Source organism: Eriocheir sinensis, chromosome 8 (assembly GCF_024679095.1).
Source record: "Eriocheir sinensis breed Jianghai 21 chromosome 8, ASM2467909v1, whole genome shotgun sequence".
In the NCBI taxonomy this organism is placed as follows: Eukaryota; Metazoa; Arthropoda; class Malacostraca; order Decapoda; family Varunidae; genus Eriocheir; species Eriocheir sinensis.
In genome coordinates this window covers 9,445,706-9,463,733 of record NC_066516.1, presented here as the reverse complement: position 1 = coordinate 9,463,733, position 18,028 = coordinate 9,445,706, and the positions used below count along the sequence as shown (strand labels likewise).

Below are 18,028 nucleotides of genomic sequence, written 5' to 3'. Positions count from 1 at the left end.
ACCTAAAAATAGGCATACATATGGAGATAGAATGGCCAAAAAGAACGTGAATATAGAGTGTCGTTTCATTGTGGATGCTGTGGTCACGGCCGCCGCACCGCCTGTCTCAATTACGGCGGGGACAATGCAGAACGCTGTTATGAACGCGGCGCCGCAACGCGATCGCCAGGACGTCCCGGAAGAAACAGTTCCTACATGATAAAATAACGTTCTGTATTACGTGAAACTAAGAAATAAATAAAAGAAAGATAATTTACTTGGTTTAAGTAGAAAAGATCTGAAAATACCGAGAACAAATAAATCGTACAGTTTCAGAGGTACGATATCCCGCTATCATCCCCAAAAATAACAGAATAGTCATGAAACAAATTAACTACCTGGCGTACAACTTTAACCACGATGAAAAAGTCAGACACATACCTTTTTCGTTATGCCCTGAAAAGTTTGAAATAATAAGCAAACCAAAATATCCGTCGACCCAAACAAATATCTGGCTTCTTCTTCCCTATGATGTTGTTATGGAATCGAACAAGAACCAGAGACTCGAGTGACACGTTCAGGACATCACGGGGATCGATCACCACGCCGAAGATGGACGAGAGTTTTCATAAAAATCAAGGCGGACTTTTTTTTCATTGTTTTTATTTTTTATTTTTTTGCCATTGAGCTGTTCCCTTTAATGTAAAAAAAAAAAAAAATCCTCGTGAATAATTCCAGCAAAATCCAGTGAAATTGTGTGAGACTGGACTCCGCAACACTCCACAACTTTTACTAATTACCCATATTTTGACCCTCGCAATTACCCATATATGACCATCATCGGCATTAACATGAGCTACTAAAAAAACGCATTTCAGCAGCTGTGTTACCCCGATTTTCTGAATTTTCTCGATAAGAAGTGTTGGATCCCTATTATACTTTGCCACAGTTTATTTCACACCTTGCGCTAATTTCTGACTGCATAGTGCATTACCAGAAGTGTATGAGTAAGCTACATACTCTTGACCGTTGAAAGGAATTCCCGATATCCTGAGACAGTATCGGACACAGTCATCAATACGTCACTCCCTAGACCCAACCCACCTCTCTCCCTCTACCTGTTTGATCCCTCCCTCCCTCTATCACTCTTTACCCCTCCTCTCTCTCTCTCTCTCTCCTCTCTCTCTCTCTCCTCTCTCTCTCTCTCTCTCTCTCTCTCTCTCTCTCTCTCTCTCTCTCTCTCTCTCTCTCTCTCTCTCTCTCTCTCTCTCTCTCTCTCTCTCTCTCTCTCTCTCTCTCTCTCTCTCTCTCTCTCTCTCTCTCTCTCATTCATGGAATTCAATTCAATTCAATTAATTTCAACCTTGCACCAACCCACGAGAGGTATATGGCGCTCCCACTGGTGCATGCATTATCCATAAAACAACGAGGTTTGCGTAAATTGTCTTTCTTTGCCTTCATCTGGCTGGGCTATATACCCTTTGTAGATCATGGATTAAGAGAGAGAGTGAGTGAGTGAGTGAGTGTGAGTGTGAGTGTGAGTGTGAGTGTGTCATACCAAACGAGCAAGAGATAGAGACAGGCAGACTCCTTCCCAGCCTCCCCTTCATCTGCATTCCAGCTCGGGACGGTGCATCACAAGTTGTCAATGCGCCACTCACGTTACCGGTCTGAGCCAGGTAAACTAATAGCTGGAAGGGTGAATGAATGCCTCCTCTTGAGTGACTTAATTAGGTATGTTCGTCAGTTGGTTCACTCCCTTATCCAGTGTGTATGCGCCGTGACTGCATGCCCTTGAGTATTGAGCTGATGTTTGTAAATTGGTTCTCTCCTCCTCTTCCAATTTGTACGCGTGTAATGGCTGCAGGGGAATATTACTGAACTGAGGTGATGATCTGAAGTACTTAATGTCGATGTTACGAATGTTTATCAAGGTATTACTTAGTCTGACGGTGTTTCACTTTCATATCTCAGGTGAATTTTGTTTGTAGAATTAATGAATATAGTTCATAATGCTTCTCTCTCTCTCTCTCTCTCTCTCTCTCTCTCTCTCTCTCTCTCTCTCTCTCTCTCTCTCTCTCTCTCTCTCTCTCTCTCTCTCTCTCTCTCTCTCTCTCTCTCTCTCTCTCTCTCTCTCTCTATGTATGTGTGTGTGTGTGTGTGTGTGTGTGTGTGTGTGTGTGTGTGTGTGTGTGTGTGTGTGTGTGTGTGTGTGTGTGTGTTTGTGTGTATGTGTAGGTGTGTGTAGGTGTGAAGGTGTGTGCCCTTGAGCAGCTCCTATGCACCAGAGAAAACAGTTACATGGCTTTTGTGTTACAATGTAATTACGCGATGCATCAAGCTAACGGCTCCGTGAATTAAGAATGTCTCCCCTTTCCTCCTCTCTTATCCACCGCTCTCTATCCCTTCCTCCTCCTCCTCCTCCTCTTTCTCCTCTCCTTTTCATTATTCCCTCCGCCTCATCATCGTCTTTCTCTTTATTCTCTCTCCCCTTTCTGCATTTCCTCACCAGTTTCCCGTCTCCCTCCTTTAGCATTAGTATCGTCAGTGTGTGTGTGTGTGTGTGTGTGTGTGTGTATAAGCTATATATAAACAAAAATGATGTTTATGAGATTACCGTTTGTGTGGCTTCAACATAATGTGCTCTTTTGTTACTCACATTTCTTTCTTTCTTTTCTCCTCTCACTTTGCTCTCCATATGTCATTTTCATCCTCTCTCTCTCTCTATCAGTGGTTTTGCTTTATCTTCATTCTCATTTAACCTCTATTCTCCCTCCTATCTTTCTCCCTTTGTCTCCACCCTCTCCATGAAATGTCCTCTATCTTCCATTTCGTATTCATTTCCTTCGACCTAACGTTCTCCTCTTCCAGCTCTCTTTGTTAGGGTTCTACTTTCACCATCTTCCTTTATCCGTTCTTTCCTTTTATATTGCTTCCTCCGTTTATGCCCTCCTTCCCCTCTTCCAATTTATCTTCCTCTCCACGTACTTTGTTTACCATGCACCCTCTTCGCTTCATACCTTCCTAATTACTACTCCATTCCCTTTTGAGCTTGTCTAATTTACTGTGTTCTCTTATTCAGTGTTACTTCCTCCCTCTTCCTCTCCTCTCAGTTAGTCTCGCATCCTCATTTTATTTTTCTCGCCTCCCTCTTCACCATCAGACTTCATCCCTCTCTTCTTTCTTTTCCGTTTCTCCTACTAAGCGTTATATATTCCCTTTTCCTATCCCTCCCTTTATGCCCTATTCCATTCCTGACGATGCATCTTCAGAGAGAGACGTAAACTTATAACAAGGAAGGAAGAAAACTAACTTCATTTACCACACAAAGAAAACACAAAGGTCGAAGCACACGTAATTAACAGGTATTTATTCTATCTTCTTTTGCCTTTTAAACATGAGCAATGTGTAGCGTGCCTTCCTGTTTTCTGATGTTTTTTTTCTTTCTATTTCAGTTGTTTTGTCTATCTTCCTCTTTAGCCTCCATCCTCATTTCTGTCCTTCTCATTTTGTTTGCACCCTCTCCATCAGATGCCTCTTTTATCCTCCACTTTATACAACATTTAGACTGCCTCCCTCCACCGTTCCCTCCCACCAAAAGCCAGCAAGCAGCCCACCACAAGCCAGGAACGTTTGTTAGGTGGGCGGGGGCGGCAGGCGTGTTTCAGAGCAAGGGCACGGCGGCTGAGAGACAGATGGGTATAGTTCTTGTTCGACATTCAGCCAAGTCCCAGCCGAGTCAAGTTCTTAAGATTTACTTCAACAGCACTACGGGAAAGGGAATAAAAGGGAAGGAGAAGAAGAGAGAAGACAAGGAGAGTGAGCTATAGAGAGAGAGAGAGCAAGGTGACACGTGCGAAATAGAGAAAGAGAGAAAGGACAATGTTAGACCGAGGAAAAAAGAGAGAAATAAGAATGAGAAGATGGAGAGCTGAAGGGGCAAGGGTGTAGCGTTAAGAGGATACTAATTAGAGAAATTCCAACTTTTCCACCAGGGCTCGCGCTCCCCCTGGAATTCACTAACATACTCCGAATTAAGAACCACTAATTTCGATAATAGTATATTTTGTGAAATTAACCACAGTCGAGAGAGAGTGAGTGAATGTTTCCGTGTTTTAAGCATTTACTGGTCTACTATTTTGCATTATAAATTCTAACTTTGCCAACAACCATGAATGTACACAACGGCCTCCTGGAGTGTATTTTTTTTATTATGTATGTTTCTATGTTTAACACACTCATACTCATTGTTGTTTTCTCTCCGTTGCAGCAGGCGAGACTGTTCACACACGGAAGAATGGGAGGGAAAAGGAAGAGAAAAAACGAAAAAGAAGCTGAAATGGTGGATGGCAAGCTGCTTGAGATCAAAGTGAGACTACATGAGGAAGAGGAGGGAAGAGGACGTCATGTTTGGAGAAGAGGTAAGAGTAGATAGAGAAGAGGAGGAGGAGGAGGTGGAGGAGGAGGAGGAGGAGGAGGAGGAGGAGAAGGAGGAGGAGGAGGAGGAGGAGGAGGAGGAGGAGGAGGAGGAGGAGGAGGAGGTTGCACGGTAAACAGTCTGGAAATAAGAAATTGATGAATGAGAAAGTAACAATCTCTCTCTCTCTCTCTCTCTCTCTCTCTCTCTCTCTCTCTCTCTCTCTCTCTCTCTCTCTCTCTCTCTCTCTCTCTCTCTCTCTCTCTCTCTCTCTCTCTCTCTCTCTCTCTCTCTCTCTGTATGTATGTATGTATGTATGTATGTATGTGTACGTGTTTGTGTGTGCGTTTGTTCTCGTGGTGTGACTGGAAGCAGGTGGATGACTTGGAAACAAACAAAAAAAAAAAGTGATACTGATGAGTGCTATTTTTTAAAATTTTTTTTAGTGGATAGAAGATAAGCATCACAGGGAAGGAAATAAAAGGGAAGGAGAAGAAGAGAGATGAAAAGGAGAACGAGTGATAGATAGATAGATAGAGAGAGAGAGATAGATAGATAGATAGATAGATAGATAGAGAGAGAGAGAGAGAGAGAGAGAGAGAGAGAGAGAGAGAGAGAGAGAGAGAGAGAGAGAGAGAGCAAGGTGGCACGTGTGAGACAGAGGAAGAAAAAAAGAAAGAAAAGAGATTGTTAGACCGAGAAAAAGAGAGGAGACAGAGAGCTGAAGGGGCAAGGGTGTAGCGTTAGTACCAAGAACTTTGACGAGAGAGAAAAGAAACAAAACTTGATCGGGCGGCTTGGTAAGTTCTGGGAATAGATCTAATGAAGGTGTACGATGGCGGGAGGAGGGGAGGAGGGGAAGGAGAGAGGTGGGGAAGTAACTAGGGATACACGTGGAGTAGGAGTCGGGGAGGTGAATAGACAAGGGAAGAGGAGGAGGTAGGTAGGTGGGAAAGGAGGTACGATTTAACAAGAAGAAAGGGGGAGACAGGGAGGCAGGTAGAGATTAACAGGGATAGATAAATCAGGCAAAGGGGTAGTTAGGGGTTAACAGGGAGGAGGAAAGAGGCAGGGAGGAAAGTGGAGAGGATGATAGAGGTTGACAGGGTGGGAAAAGGAGCCTGGTAGGGACGTAGGTATGGGTTAAGTGGGAGAAAGACAGGTGAAAATTTACAAGGGAAAAGAAGGCAGCTGAGGGGGTAGCTAGGAGTTAACAGGGAGAACAAGAGAGGCAGGAAGGCAAGTGGGAAGGTAGGTATAGTTTGGCACGGTGGAGAAAGAGGGCAGTGAAGTAGGTGGGGAGGTTGATCAAAGAGGAGTGTTAGATTGGGAGAGAGGAGGTAGGTGAGGAGGTAGGTAGGGGTTAACAAGGAGAACGAGAGAGGCAGAGAGGGAAGTGGAGAGGTAGGTAGAGTTTGACAGGGAAGAGGGTGAGGGCAGTGTAAAAAAAATATCTAAACGAAAGAAGGAAGGAAGGCCACAATTAGCAGTTCAGAAATAGATATATCCGAAGCAGTGGATAAAATGAATGTATATAACTGCAGAACGTGAGGTGAATAAGTAAACACAAAAATGAGGTACAAGTAAAAGAGATGAGTTAGCAGTTAAAAAAAAAAAAATACACATAATCGTGACAGTGAATATAAAAAAAAAAGATTTGCTGGACAACTAAAGGAAAAAAATATATAAAATGAAAATAAAAGTGATCATTTAAAAGCCAAAAAAACAACAACAACAACCGAACAGATACTAAAAAAAAAAAAGAAAGATTTGCTGCCTAACTAAACCAAAAAAAAGGAATGAATTGACAAACTTTGGGTGTATTTCATAAAAAGAACCGCGGAATGCAGCACCTCCGAGCGCAGCCATGGACCATAACGAACTTCTGCCCCCCCAAAAAATAAATAAATAAAATACATAAATAAAACAGTAAGCACAATAAACCCTGGCCGCCGGGGGTGTTATTATTGCCATTCCTCACACACACGGGGAAATTTTTATCGCAGCGTTCCGAAATCATGGCGGTCCACTTTAATGAAATCTCTCGACTTTCACACTGGATCCTCCTTCTCCTCCTCCTCTTCTCTTCTTCTTTTTCCTTCTCCTCCTCCTTCTACTTGTTTTGTTGTTTTTGTTGTTATTCTTCGTGTTCTTGTTTTTGTTCTTGTCCTTCTTTTTCTTCTTCTTCTTCTTCTTCCATCTCCATATCCACCTCCTTCTCCTCTTCCTCCTCCTCCTCCTTCCATGTTTCCTCCTCCTCCTCCACCCTACGGAAGTTGTGAAGTACGCAGGACTGAAAGGAAGCTGAAAGGGGAACCGAGATGAGAGAGAGAGAGAGAGAGAGAGAGAGAGAGAGAGAGAGAGAGAGAGGTTAATGGGTTGGGGCACAAGAGATAAAGTGTTAGTGGGAGAGGAGAGGAAGGAAGTGGAAGGGTCAAGAAAGTTGCCCCTGCAATTTGTCTTTGTTTACAGATTCCGTGCGGCTGCCTTTGTCTGTTTTTATTGTTTTTTTGGGAGGGGGAATTTTGTTTTCTTATTTTATTTCATTTTATTTATTCCATCTTATTTTCTTTTATTTGAGTTTATTTATATTCATTTATTCATTTTAATTATATTGTTTTATTTTCTTTTTCTTTTTTCTTTTTTTATTTATATTTACTCTCTCTCTCTCTCTCTCTCTCTCTCTCTCTCTCTCTCTCTCTCTCTCTCTCTCTCTCTCTTTCTTACACACACACACACACACACAGACACCGCTCCGGTAGCTCAGTCGGCTAGAGCGCCGCGCTGCAAGGCTTCACGGCCAAACCGGCGGCGATTGGAGCCCCGCTCAGGCCAGATTCCTTACGTTGACCTGGAGTGGTTACTGTCCCTCCTTGAGCAAGGGAGATGGGGTGTGTGGTGTGTGAGGTCCTGGCAGTACCTAGAGATCGACAAGAATGAGCACTTCCTCACGCCGTGAGGGTACCTGCTGGCGAAAGCGAGTCCAACTCGTGATCAGGCCGTGGTGAATAACACACACACACACACACACACACACACACACACACACACACCTCACAACACAGGTTCACAGTCGCATTCACAAAGACATTCATCCCCATACAGGCCTCAACTTCTTGCTTGACTGTCGCTCATGAACTTCTGCAATCTCTCTCTCTCTCTCTCTCTCTCTCTCTCTCTCTCTCTCTCTCTCTCTCTCTCTCTCTCTCTCTCTCTCTCTCTCTCTCTCTCTCTCTCTCTTAAACACACACACACACACACACACACACCTCATAACACAGGTTCACAGTCGCATTCACTAAGACATTCATTCCAGTTCACGCCTCAGCTTCTTGCTTGACTGTCGCTCATGAACTTCTGCAATATCTTCCTTCACGCTCTAGCTGCAGGTGTGTGTGTGTGTGTGTGTGTGTGTGTGTGTGTGTGTGTGTGTGTGTGTGTGTGTGTGTTTGTGTGTGTGTGTGCCCTTCTTCATCATCATCATCATCATCATCATCATCGACCATTGCTAGTCCACCGTAGAACAAAGGCCTTTCCCAACGTTCTCCACCACTCTCTGCTTGATTTTTGTTTACTCCATTCTACCACAGTGTAGGAGACTGGTTATGTTAGTGTACAAGAATCAACGAAGAGGAATATATACGAGGATCTCTGACCTTTCTCTTTCGAACACTTCAACTGATCACTGTCTGGGTTGGGAGGTGGGGGGGGGGGAGGGGGGGGGACGTCCTTACGAGTTTTGTTGTTTCCACTTCTTTGCACCCGTGTCGTGCCTCCTTCTTTGTAAAAAAAATCATAGCTCTCATTTCGTATGCCCACAGTGCTCCGACCTGGCCCAGAGCCGCAAGGGTCCGCGATGTACAAGAGTCAAGAGTTTTATGTAAGAGTATTTTTCTGGATGTTGCCCGAGGGAGTGAAGAGCCCGTTGTTCTGAAGAAAAATCTGTGACTCGATGCATAAAGATTGGAATGCATAAAGATGAATGCTCTACAGAAAAGTGCCTTGTATAAATCCGCCATGTGTTCGTTTGTTTATTGGTGCAGCTACAAAAACATAACTGTGCTGCTGCAGGGGGATTGTTCGTGTCTTTTTTGTCAATACCTTTGCGATATGTATGTGTCTAAGCACGAGGGAGCAGCACCTAACTAAACCTACACAGTATCAATTGGAGTATTTGGATAGTCGTAAAGCGATGGGGCGTAGTGTCTTTGAGGTTGCCTGGAGTGATAAGTTGACTACTGCCACGAACAGAAATAGTCTTTAATGATGGCAATTTTTTTAAGCTAGTGTACCATGTTGTTCGACAGGGGAAAAGTGCACCAATAGTTACCAGTTTACATTATAGCCTTCCTGAATCTCTGTAGAATATATAGACCCAAAACTCCCTTCTTGTTAGGCGGTAAATGTTCTAACAATTAAGGCGATGGACAGTTTTGGACAAAGATACTGACTGATTTTGTAGGAGAGGAGGGCGCGCAAGGAAAAAAGGAGAGCAGAGAGAAGAGAGAAAGGAGGGTGAGGCAAAGAGAGAGGGATAAAACGGGTGAACTGGCGCAGAAGGAGGAGGAGAATAGAAGCCACGTGAAGAAGAGTTCGAGTTGCAATGCATTTAAATCGAAGAAGATAAGAAGGATCGAAGTTTTGTCAAATACTGTAAACATGCGAGATACATTAGCATGGATTTTGTCTGTCCCAGGGATTCACTGTGTTGTGTCCCTGAGGTGGAAGTGGAGAGACGTGTCTTTGGGAGGATTCTGGACACGTCTTCAGCACTCCTTCGTACTCCGCACCCACGTTTCTGGGAACTTAGAACTAACGGCAGGTGTGTCGCTCCCTGCAGCTCCTGGGAAGATACTTGTAGTGGTGTCGGTCTGTGCCTCATCAGCATATACGAAACATTCAGGGCCGTATTCTCAGATGCAAGCTTGCGACTCTCACAACGAGTATTTCCAAAGGCCGCAAAGGAGATTATTCTGGCTCTCATGACTGTGTTTTACGTTCATGGTGAAGAAGCCTTGTCAAACCATCTTTAGGCGCTTAAAACTACCCCTCATTGAAATACTAACACAACCTCTCCGAAAGCCTTACCAAATGTGGGTGTTTAAGCCCCGAAGTGTTTTGAGGATATGGACCTTGGGATCATTTGCCACTAGTTTTTTTTTTACAGCAGAGGAAACAGCTCAAGGGCAAAAAAAAAAAAAAAAAACAATAATGAAAAAAAAAGCCCCGCTACTCCCTGCTCATATGAAAAGCGTTCAGAGGAGTGGCCGAAAGAGAGGTCAATTTCGGGTGGAGAGTATTTGGCAAGTCCTGTTATCTTTGTCAGAGCAGCACATTGGAGCCATTCGTATAGATCATTTGTATATTTTTTTAGTGCTTCATCTTGAAAAGAAAAAAAAAACCCAGACCGCTTAAACCTCTAACGTCATCCTTACATGCTCTGGCGCCTTGCTGCTACGCCTCGGAGACCTGTCCAAGGCATCTCCCAACGGGGAACCGGATGCTGCAATAGACGTGTGGGATGTGGAAAGCGTCGAACTGAATACCGCTCGATATTTTAGCTGCTCACGGTACGAATAGATAAGATTGGTTAACAGACGACAGTTTTACTAAGTTTTCCAATAGGGAGGGAAGAGGGATTGATAAATGTTGTGATATGAACTCGTGCGGTTGACAACAGCGGGCTTTGCTGATGGGATGATGATCTTGTTTCTGGGTTCTTCTGTATACCTGTTTGGATCATGTTTCTTACGGGAATCAAGATGGACCTGAAATGACAACTTTTTCCCTCGCTTAAACAAAAAAATGGAAGCGGCAGAGGAGACAAGAGGGGCATTTGTTACACACACACACACACACACACACACACACACACACACACACACACACACACACACACACACACACACACACACACACACACACACACACACACACACACACCCCCCCCCCCACCCCACCCCACCACACCACACCACACGCCACCCCCCACCTCCACCCCACCTCACACTACACTACACAACACCACACACGCCTCCCTCCCCCCAGCCAACCCCACACACCTATAGATCCGTTCAGCATCCTTCAGTATCACCAGATAGCAAAGCCGGCCACTCCTTCAGAGAACACATTCAGGCTTCCCTCACTCCCTTCCACCTTCCCCTCCTACGGCCACTCGGATGCTCTGCCTTCCACGCATTTCACACATTTTGCTCCTGCCTTCCTAACATTTATTCTTGAACATTTAAACATTTATTATTACTTGCTTACTCGTCTCTTCATGCTCTTCTCCGATGAATATGAGTTTCAAAATATAAAAGAATTTAAACTAACCTAACCTAACCTTACCTTACCTCACCTTACCTAGCCTAACCTAATCTAACCTAACCTTGCCTAATCTAACCCAACTTTGCCAACCTAATCTGACCTGACCTGACCTGACCTTACATAACCTAACCTAACCTAAACCAATCCAACCCAACCCAACCCAACCCAACCCAACCCTATTCTACTCAACCTAACCTAACCTTACCTAACCTTACCTTACCTTACCTTACCTAACCTAACCTAACCTAACCTATCCTTCTCGATATCTTCCTCTCGCAAAAATTCTCTCAAAACTTGTCCAATAACGTAATGAACAAATAATCACAGTTCGTATCTCACTCTGCTCAGTGTTATTGTTCATGTTCGCTACTCTGCAAAAGAAAAAGAAATCTTGAGAGCGACAGTAAAATGCCCCTCTTTGTTTTCCCCTCGTCCTAAATGAAATTCCCGAAGTGTTTGTTATCCATTGTCGTCTCCCTCTCCTTCCTGTTTCTGATTTTATTCCCATTTTCTTCTTCCCCTTCTTGCTTTTCTTCTTCCTCTTTTCCTTTCTTCGCTTTTGCTCTTCCTTCTCCTCCTCCTCCTCCTGCATACATTTCCTTTCCCCTCTTCCTCTTCTGCCTATCCCTCTTCTAGTCCTTTCCTTCCTCTCACTTTTTGTTCTTTTTTCTCTTCTTCGCCGCCTTCTTTTGTTTTTGCGCCTCGCTTCGTTTGTTGTTCCTTCTTTTATATATATTGCTTTTACTTTTATTCTTTCTCGTGATGTTTCTCCTCCTCCATTTATTTCCTCCATCACTTATTTTTTTTTACCCTTTGCTTATTCCTCTTCCTTCCTCCTCCTCCTGTGTTTGTGTTTGTTCCTTCCTTTCCACCTCTCGCATGAATTTCTCTTTCCACACCTTACCTTTTACTTTACCTGCATGCTTATCCTGTTTCTTCTCTTCCTCCTCCTCCTGCTCCTGTTTGTGTTCCTACTTTAACGTAATTTTCATATCTCGTTTCTCTCTCTCTCTCTCTTTTTTTTTTTTTGTCTTTAACGCGCTTTTCGGTAACGCTTTTTTTTGTCCAACTCACTTTTATATCTCGTTCTCCTTTTTTTTGTCTAACGCACTTTTCGGTAACGCCTTTTTTTTCTTTTTTGTCTTTAACGTACTTTTCATATCACATTCTCCTTTTTTTTCTTTGTCCTAGTCGTCCCTACACTTCTACTTTTCCTCTCTCGTCCCTTTCCTCCTCTTCCCCTTCCTCCTCCTCCTCAGCATGGTTCCACTCACTGCCACCTTCATGCAGACGACGCCCCATCATTGCCCTCATACTCTCACAGCCACACTGCCGACGACGCCCCCGCTGCAGCTACTTGTGTCCTCAGTATTGCCACCACCACCACCAACAACAACAACAATGTCACCACCACTACCACCAACAACAACGATGTCACCACCACCACCACCACTTATAATCACCACACTTTCTTTGTTTGAGTGTTTCTTTCACCACCACCACCACCACCACCACCACCTCCACCATTATCTCTGTGGGCTGTTATTTTTTAATCATAACACTGTTTGTTTCTTCTGCTCTCGCTCTCTCTCTCTCTCTATCTCTCTCTCTGTTTCTTTCTTTCTCTCTCTCTCTCTCTCTCTCTCTCTCTCTCTCTCTCTCTCTCTCTCTCTCTCTCTCTCTCTCTCTCTCTCTCTCTCTCTCTCTCTCTCTCTCTCTCTCTCTCTCTCTCTCTCTCTCTCTCTCTCTCTCTCTCACACGCACACCACTCACTCTCTCCCTCCCTCCCTCCCTCCCTCCCTCCCTCCTAAACGACTACACACTTTTATATTTTTCCGAGTACCAACATGTCATTTTTAGCCCCAGGTGCGTTGGAAGGTAATTAAACGCGAGCAGGTGTATGTGAGGCAGGTGAGAAGGATGAAAACACCAGTACGTTAGCTTAAACAAAGGAAAAGTTAAACCTCGTGTTGTTGGTTTCTAATTAAATTAAATATTCTTGAACTAAACTTGTAATGAATCCTTGGGTGTCCGTGTGGCAAGGATTCAGCACGTAAGGATGGTGAGACAGTCAAAGGGATTTTTTTTTGTTTTTGTGCCAGGTAGTCAAGTTGATTAATGTCAGCCCGGTGATAAGGTCAATTGGGTAATAGTGTATTTTTTTTCTTCTCTATAGTAAAGGGCAAAAGTAAATGAAAAAAACCCGCTAATCACTGCTCCCATGAAACCAAGTATAGATGAGTGGGCTAAAGCGAGATTTTTTTTTGTGTGGAGTGGTGTCTAGATACTCTCCTTTGCATAGAGATGATTATTTTTTTAGGTGTGGGGTGTTAACGGTTAGAATTGTACTAGCTCGCTATTGTTCTTCGTAGTCTATTCAGCTTATAGGTTATATCCTCTTTTTTACGAATATTCCATTGTAAGTTCAGTGAGGTAAAGACGCATTCAGATGTACAGGGAGCGCACTTTTGTTCTTAGATTGTTAAAGGTGACCACTCATTACTTTTGTCTGTTATGAGCGGTGAGTAGCGGGCCTTTTTTTGTACACTCTTTTTTGTTGTCCTTGAGCCGTCTCCTTTGTTGTAAAAAAAAAAAAAGTTGCGCTAAGGTAGAGTTAAGGGCATACAGTATAGCAGCGATTTGCCTCGGTTCTCATCACCTTCACCGTTGACCTTCGAACCTATGGCGTGTGAGAACTCATTTCCGGGGTTACAAGGAAACTGCACTATCCACGTTAGCACAGTTTATTTTCCCCAGGTTTGCCTATGTACCAACGTTGCCAGATTGTCGTACTCAGCCTCCTGTGTTTGCCGATTTCCGACCCAAAAACTGCCTCCTCGACCCCAATAACTGCCTTCATATATATAGTTATCGTTAAAATGGTTAATTATTGGTGCTTCTTGGCAATAGCTATGCTTCAGAAACCGGTAAATACAAGACTCTGAGTACGATAATCTGGCAACGTTGCTAGGTACCCATTTATCGACCTGCCCGAAATGGAGGAAAGGGAAGCTGGGCAGGTTGTGCGCCAACTGCCCAAGCCGAGATTCGAACCCAAGCTCGTGGATTCGTAGCTAGGCTTGCTAACCACTCCACACCTTGCATTAAGAGTGCCATTAATTTCCTCTTGTTTCTTAGTTCCAGTGGGCAAGCAAGTGTAGTGTACCATCTTTAAAAATTACTGAGACGAGGAAGCAATCTGTTGTTATGGATGGTAGATATTAGGCGCAAAATTGAGCCCTAGTGTTCATTACTGGGAGTGGAAAACTGAACAGGAACGTCAGAGTTGCTTGCGAAAAATTAAGTGAGGTTGTGAACTCCATATAGATTTTTATTAATTTCGGTGCAGAAGGGAGTGTCAAATATTCCTGAAAACATGCTAAAAGAGCGTAATTACCTGACGCCATGAAGTTGTCAGGTCGTAATTAGACGAGTTTCGTATTGACTGACGCATGACAGACGTAATTTTATTTGGAATATGGATGTCGTTTGCAGCTCTTTAATTAAAACAGATAATCAGCAATATTTCGCCTGCCCTACATATACTCTCCTGCTGAGGTAATTATATGCTGCATTAATGTGTGTCAATGGAATTTATTATTTTTAGAAGAGGAATGATACCGTTTGCTTAAAGAGTGTAACATGCACCTTAATCGGCAAGGGGAGTAAAGTAATTATTGCGTGAAAATCTCCCACCAACATTAATTTAGTATTGCTTCATTCGTAATAAGAGATGATTCGGCAGCAACGGTTGGTTACTTAGTGATGCTGAATTCTTGATTAGTGAAAACGGGACCGACACTGATGTGATCTTGCTGGGCTCAGATTAAGATAGAAGAGATAAAAAATTATGGGAAATTCATGAACAGTCACTTATTTGGATTTTATTGGATTCTAAATAACCTAAGATCCATGAAAAAAAAACCATACAAATAAAGCGGATGTAACGCCATTATGAAGTTGGGTTCCCTTCAGTTTGGCACGGGTCCCCTTCAGTCTGGCACGGTCCCCTTCAGTCAGGAACGGGTCCCCATCAGTCTGGCACGGGTCCCCTTCAGTCTGACACGGGTCCCCTTCAGTCTGGCACGGTCCCCTTCAGTCTGGCACGGGTCCCCTTCAGTCTGGCACGGGTCCCCATCAGTCTGGCACGGGTCCCCTTCAGTCAGGAACGGGTCCCCATCAGTCTGGCACGGGTCCCCTTCAGTCTGGCACGGGTCCCCTTCAGTCTGGCACGGGTCCCCTTCAGTCTGGCACGGGTCCCCTTCAGTCTGGCACGGGTCCCCTTCAGTCTGGCACGGGTCCCCTTCAGTCTGGCACGGGTCCCCTTCAGTCTGGCACGGGAAATGGAAAATGAAGCACTCGAAAGAAGAAAACGTGCGAAATGGAAAATGAAGCACTCGAAAGAAGAAAACGTGCTCGAAGAATAAAGAAATAGAGAATGAATAAAGAAAACACACGTGGATCTGGAGCACAGAGGACGGAAAACACACAAACAAGCTTGAGAGAGACAGGCGGTGACAAGGAAATGGAAAATGAAGCACTCGAAAGAAGAAAACGTGCTCGAAGAATAAAGAAATAGAGAATGAATAAAGAAAACACACGTGGATCTGGAGCACAGAGGACGGAAAACACACAAACAAGCTTGAGAGAGACAGGCGGTGACAAGGAAATGGAAGATGAAGCACTCGAAAGAAGAAAGCGTGCTCGAAGAATAAAGAAATACAGAATGAATAAAGAATACACACGTGGGTCTCGAACACAGAGGAGGGAAAACACACAAACAAGCTTGAGAGAGACAGGCGGTGACAAGGAAATGGAAGATGAAGCACTCGAAAGAAGAAAACGTGCTCGAAGAATAAAGAAATACAGAATGAATAAAGAAAACACACGTGGATCTCGAACACAGAGGAGGAAAACAAACAGACAATTCGGCCAGACTGTGTGAGAGACGACGTGCAGGAAAACAGGAAGAAGAGGAACACGATAAAAAAAAAAATCGCGTCCTGGAAAGTTATAGAAATACAGAATGAAAGAAAAACACACGTGAATCTCGAGCACAGAGGAGGAAAAACAAACAAACAACTCGGCCAGACTGTGTGAGAGACGACGTGCAGGAAAACAAGAAAGAAGAGGAACAGGAGAGAGTAAAAAAGCGTGCGGGAAAAAGAGAGAAGTACAGAATGAAAAAAAACGTGAATCTATCTAATTGGAAACACAGATGAAAGAAAACAAACAAGGCAGAGAGAAGGAAAACCGGGAAGGAGAGGGGGAACACGAGAGATAAAAAAAAAGCTTCCTGGAAAATTAGAAATACAGAATGAATAAAAAAAAACACACGTGGGTCTCGAGCACAGACGAGAGAAAAAAACAAGCGACTCGGCAGGATTGTGTGAGGGGCGGAAAATAGGGAAGAAGAGGAAAATAACAGAGCAAAAAACGTGCTGGAAGTATATATCGAGAAATCCGGAATGAAAAAAAAAAAAAAAAACATAGTGGACGTGGACAGAAATTTGGATGTGGTTTAAAAAAAAGGCCCCACGTTGACGCCCCAGAGCAAAGATGTGCTTCATAATATATTTACGCAGAAAACGAAGAAGAGAGAAATGGAAAGCGCTTCTTTTTTAAATGCGATTTTTATAACAAGATTACGGAAAAGCACTTTGCGGGATGGAGGTTGAAGAAGATGCCGCAAAAAATGTGATAAAAAGAAAAGAAAAAAAATAAGTCAGGGCATGCAGATAAAAGTTAGAGTTTGGTGAAAGGAAAGAAAATACATTACGTAGAAACCGGAAGAGGAAAGTAAAACTGTAATGGACTTAAAACAAAAGACGGCGAAGGCTGAAGTACCCCCCTCCCCCCTTCTCTCCCCTGTACCCCCTCCCACTGTAGATAAAAATATAGAAATATTGAAGTAGAGGACGAAGAAGAAAAAAAAAGGAATACAAAAAATATGACACAAGGACAAAAACAAACAAACTATATTTGACCTCAAACAAAAGACAGCGAAGAGTTTAAAGTTCCTCCTTACTCCTCCCCCACCCCCCCTTTGTAAATAAAAGCGCAGAAAAGACATTGAGGTTGAGAACGGCGAAGAAAATAAAAAGGAATACAAATAAATCTCACGCAAGGAAAACGAAAAGAAGGAAAACAGTTTGCGGAATGAGATGAGATGTAAAGCAGGACGCAAAACATGGAGAGGAAGGAAACGAGAAAGAAAGGAAGAAACGCTGATAGAATGAATATAAGATGAGGGAATATGGACGTGGGAGGGAGGCCTCCAAGACACACAATAAAAAAATCTATCCAGAGAAGTAAACGAAAAAAAATGTCTGAAAAAAATAATAGAGGAGCGAGAGAAAGTCTGCGGGATTAAAAGCGACGCCGACGTGACAGAAAGCAGGAAATACTAGAGAAAATAAAGTGAGGAAATAGGAGATGAGACGCACGGATAGAAGAAAATTTGAAGGAATAGATGCAGGGAGGAAGGAGAGTGATAAGAGGGTGACTGGAATGAAGGAAAAGGGAATAACTGAGTGGGAGGGAGAGAGAGAGGGACGGAAGAGGAAATTCATGAAGACGAAGTAAGAGAGAGAGAGAGAGAGAGAGAGAGAGAGAGAGAGAGAGAGAGAGAGAGAGAGAGAGAGAGAGAGAGAGAGAGAGAGAGAGAGAGAGAGAGAGAGAGAGAGAGAGAGAGAGAGAGAGAGTGTACGAGTTGGAAAAAAAGTGATATTCTGATGCTGTTTGATTTGAAATAAGTAAGGTCGGAATGAACGTCATAAAGCAGCAGACCTTAACGAAGACTCGGCTAAAGGTAAAGCTATGGAGCATACGCCATAGCTGCGCGTAGCCTCAGTGCTCATCTCCGTTGGGAAAGACTTAAGGATGAAGTTAGAGAAGGGAGAAGGAAGAGAGGAAACGGAAGAAGGGAACTGGGAGAAAGAAGGGATGAAACGGAGGAGAGGAGGGAGAAAGCGGAGGAAAGGAAAAGGGGAGAAGGGAGGAAAGAGAGGAAAGGAAAGGAGAATGGAGGTAAGGAGGGAGAGAAAGAAGGGAGGAAACAGAAGAGAAGAGGGAGAAAGCGGAGGAAAGGAAAAGGGGAGAAGGGAGGAAAGAGAAAAAAGGAAAGGAGAATGGAGGTAAGGAGGGAGAGAAAGAAGGGAGGAAACAAAGGAGAGGAGGGAAAAAGGGGAGAAGGGAGGAAAGAGAAGAAAGGAAAGGAGAATGGAGGTAAGGAGGGAGAGAAAGATGGGAGAAAACAGAGAAGAGGAGGGAGAAAGCGGAGTAAAGGAAAGGGGAAATGGGAGG

At 43.7% G+C, this 18,028-nt stretch overlaps 1 protein-coding gene across 1 annotated transcript in view; it reads right to left on the bottom strand.

The window, feature by feature from the left end:
- LOC126995471 (calcium-binding protein P-like) overlaps positions 1–11,775 on the bottom strand; it is a 44,132-nt gene extending 32,357 nt beyond the window's left edge. The window contains exon 1 of the mRNA XM_050855045.1: positions 11,640–11,775. The gene's annotated coding sequence lies outside the window, so the exon portion shown is untranslated. The remainder of the gene's footprint in view (positions 1–11,639) is intronic.
- Between the last annotated feature and the right edge of the window lie 6,253 nt (positions 11,776–18,028).